Source organism: Syngnathus scovelli, chromosome 12, assembly GCF_024217435.2.
Source record: "Syngnathus scovelli strain Florida chromosome 12, RoL_Ssco_1.2, whole genome shotgun sequence".
Lineage (NCBI taxonomy): Eukaryota > Metazoa > Chordata > Actinopteri > Syngnathiformes > Syngnathidae > Syngnathus > Syngnathus scovelli.
In genome coordinates this window covers 11837501-11841305 of record NC_090858.1, presented here as the reverse complement: position 1 = coordinate 11841305, position 3805 = coordinate 11837501, and the positions used below count along the sequence as shown (strand labels likewise).

The 3805-nt window shown below is 48.0% G+C and overlaps 1 long non-coding RNA gene across 6 annotated transcripts in view; it reads left to right on the top strand.

Moving 5' to 3' along the window:
* Window positions 1-605: 605 nt before the first annotated feature.
* The window catches only part of LOC125978286 (uncharacterized), a 14339-nt gene continuing 11139 nt past the window's right edge, over window positions 606-3805 (top strand). For 3 of the 6 annotated variants that reach the window (XR_011087830.1, XR_007484978.2, XR_011087832.1), the window contains exons 1-2: window positions 606-3625; window positions 3723-3805. The exon at window positions 3723-3805 is cut by the window's right edge. This is a non-coding gene — a long non-coding RNA (uncharacterized lncRNA). The remainder of the gene's footprint in view (window positions 3626-3722) is intronic. The other 3 variants (XR_007484983.2, XR_007484980.2, XR_011087831.1) reach the window with 2 other exon arrangements.

The following is a 3805-nucleotide window of genomic DNA, read 5'->3' as shown; positions in this document are numbered from 1 at the left end:
TGGATTTGTTCCGTGGCCCAGCTTGTGACTCACTTTACTCTCGAATCAAAAGTCCCCATTGAAATATCAACATTTGCTCAAAGTCCTTCAAAAGAAAAATAATGCCGTTTGTATGATCAGGCTCAGCTGGTTTGCAGAATAGCTTCAAAAACAATTCTCATCTGATGACCAGAGTTTTTCTTTGGTCCGGGGCATGAGTACTTATGCCACCTCTGGCTTTGGGAAAGACGACGAGAAACACATCGAATTGGGCAGAATGGATACGGAGCCTCTCGGCGAACATCGTGTCGATTTTCCTGTCGATGGCTGATGCATAAGTGCGCCGCTTTGGGTTCGGACAGACGCGCTTTTTCTCGATACAACGCCAGACCCCATTGAGTATGGCCTCCCCCCTCCTCATTAATCATGTAACCTGATGAGGTCTGGAGGTGGGAGACCTGCCTGCGCTCCTCGTGTCCTTCCATTTTGCAGCAAAAGGTTGACACGTGCAGCGGCTCATTCTTCATGTTGCCATTTGTACTTTTGTATTGAGCAAACTGAGCTTCCCAGCAGGGACATTATCATGATCGTCATTATGTTGAAAGAAAAGGGGGGTGGGGGGGTGGCGGGGGGTTATCACGGCAATCAAGCAAGCATGCACAAGCTGGAAGGAAAGTGCCCTTCCAGCAGAAGCTGTCGTTTGCGGTCGTGGCCCTGCGGCTTGTCCACCGCCGCCGTTCAGAAGAAGCGAGGCGTCGACACGTGCGTGTTTTGACTCGGGCTAATTTCAGGGCGCTCGTCAGGACGCCGGCTGTGAAAAACGGCCCGACAGAACGCCTTTGAATGTCAAAGCGCTCCGCTAAAGAACAATCGGCTCTTCATGGCCAGAGTGTCGGCTCCAATCATCGATTTGTTCGGACGCCCGCGGTCGCCGAGCTCGGCACATTATCTTGTAACACCGCACACACACGCGCATACACGCACCTTCTCGTACTTTTATTGCTGCCACGACCGATGATTTCACGACACTTAGCAAAAATAAACATTTCATTAGGCTGCGCTGGGCCAGGTCACAGAAGCGTCTTTATTTGGGATGAGTGTCAAATGTTCCGCTGTGATTTCACACGTGGACGTCACCTGATGCCTGCTGCTTGTTTTGAAAAGTGCCTTCAGGAATAAACACACAAAGTCCTCCTCGTGCATGAAGTCAGCGAGCGCCGTAAATATGTCCCACAACAGCTCGCTCCCAAACACACTGCACTTGTTGTCCAGGGAGATTTGCAAATCACCCAAAAAGCAAATTCCACTGCCCTGTTACGGTCCCATAAAGTTGTCCGAGAGCCCGTTTACTAGTCTGCCATCAAACAACACTCGCACGCATGTCCATCTTCAAGTTTAGAAAATCCAGGCCAGGGCAAAGACGTTTTCCCCTGAGTGAAACATTAATTGTTTGAAAAGTACTTTGACTACGGCAGGAAGTCCTACTTGACAAGATGACAATAGCGATGCTAACCTTCCACGTGCGCTAATGAGTTCCCCATCGCAGTGAGGGAGGACTCTTTCATGGCCTTAAGTGGCTCCGCAATGTAAACAATCCACAAACACTTGAGTTCAAGAGGTGCACACTACAAGCAAAGCTTTACATTAGCATACGGAAGTAAACAAAAATAAATGTTGTCACTAGCATACTAGCCAGTTCGTCAGCTAACGGGATGAGGGTGGCAAGCATTTGTTGCTGTTGTTGTTTGAAGCAAAACCACCACTTGATTTACATATGACGCCATTCCCCCGCATGCTTTATTAAAGACTCCAAAATAAAACAATATTGTTCGCAGAAGTGGTAAATGTACAAGTGAGCATTTTTACAGATGAATTTCAGCGGTTAGTCCTTCCATTTCTCAAAGCTCAGTGAAATAGTTGTGTTTTTTATTCTCCAAAATGTTCGTATAAAATGAAAAACAAATGGCGGCGGCCAAGACTTCTATCCATCCATTACAAGCAATAGCTAAAAGTCAGAATGCACTCGCCTCCACCCCACATGATTGACTATCGGCCCATCTCGGAACTGTCATCACTCCATCAGGATCGGACCAACTCCATCTTTTCAACAAGTCACATTTGAGTACCCTACGCCTCCGACCCGCATCCTAGCAACACACACGTACACGCGCAGTCTCAAGTTTGAGGGCCAGCTCGCAAATTCCTGAGGGCTATCGGGTTTCCGGTTGCCTTGGCGACTGAGCGCAGAGGCACATCCATTAATCATTGAGAAGCGTTCACTCCAGAGCGGAGGTCAGACTGATTGCTGGATAGGGTATCATGTGAACACGCACACACAGTCCATACTTGCGTCTTTGTGAGGACAGTCCATTTAGCCAAATCAATAAAATCCCTCTTCCTTAAAATGAACTTCAGCCTGATTCTAAACTGTACCCATCTTACAGCAATTGCCCCTATTCTTCATACATTTGGAGGAAGGATGAGGAGACAAAAGCATTTTGTCATATAATAATACCCAAGCTAAGCTAATTTAGAACTAAATCAGATTCTTAAGGTAAGCTGCCCTCGTGTGCAAGCAGTCTCTTGAATTGCTTATGTTTGTACTTGTGCAAGACAGAATCTTACAAAGAAAAAAACAATCAAGATCGGCTGAATCCAATTCAATGACAACAATCGCTCATGTTGTGTTTTTTAAAAGAAAAACATTCAGGTTGTTGTTTTCTGTTTATTTGATGAATCTTAACGACTTTTCTGCAGACAAATGGATCCCCGGCGAGGCAAAATTTGAAGCTAAACCTGAATAAAATCTTCACCTGTCCTACACGTGACAACAATCTCCTGGATTGTGTCATGGTTACCACACGGCAGCAAATTTGCTTGAGTTTTGGCTCTCAAACATCTCTCCCCGAATGTCATCCGGGCATCGGGACGGCGGCCGCGATGGCCGCGTTGGTGTCATGTGACGTGGCCGCATGGAGCCAAAAGGATTAAGAGATTGGAGCGCCGCATTTATTTTTCAGGGCCGCGGGTGAAACCCGAGACTCGCGCAGGTGTCTGGGAAAAGCCAGGGAGAAAAAGACCAGACAGATGCTGAGCGAGTAAATCAAAATGAATGCCCGCCCCCCTAACCCACAGCCGGCCGGCCGGGCTCTGGTTTTTACGAGCGACTCAAAACACTTTGCTTTGTGAGATGATTATCGCACTGGAATGGCAACCGCCGTGCGGCAGGTGATTGCGCCGCCGAGGTTATCAGTTGGGAGGTTGAGAAGGCCCAAAATGAAAGCGGACCACAATAATCTCCCTGCCTTTGATCCGCAGTACACATCAGTGTCCAACTGAATTGGACCCAAACCAACACTTGCAACGGTTCAGGCCTTCCCTTGTGTCAATTTTCCCCTACCAAGATTGTCCTCCATCTTTGTGAACGACTCGCTGTTCTGCAAATGTGACGGAAACGCCCACAGTTCTGCTCTCCGCAATCTTCTTGGACTCGGACTTGGATGAAGTCCGGAAGGAGCCTTTTCTTGGAGTTTTCGAAGTGTGTGTTTCTGCTCTGGCGAGTCCTGTGGCGGAGGAGCGGCCCTCCTGATTTTAGTCTGTAAGAGAAGAAGTCACTTTCCAGGCGGTCATGTCCCGTAGCAACACGGTGAGTAGACACCATTGGCTGCTTTGACTTGGAATTTGTTGAACCTCACCCTGCTTTGAATTGGAATTCTTTGAACCTCACGTGCTTTGTGTTGCAGTGCCGAATGTGCCTCGCATGGAGTTGAGCGCCGCCCTCTCTGCACCTCCGCCAATTCTCCATCACATGTCCTCAAAGGTTTTT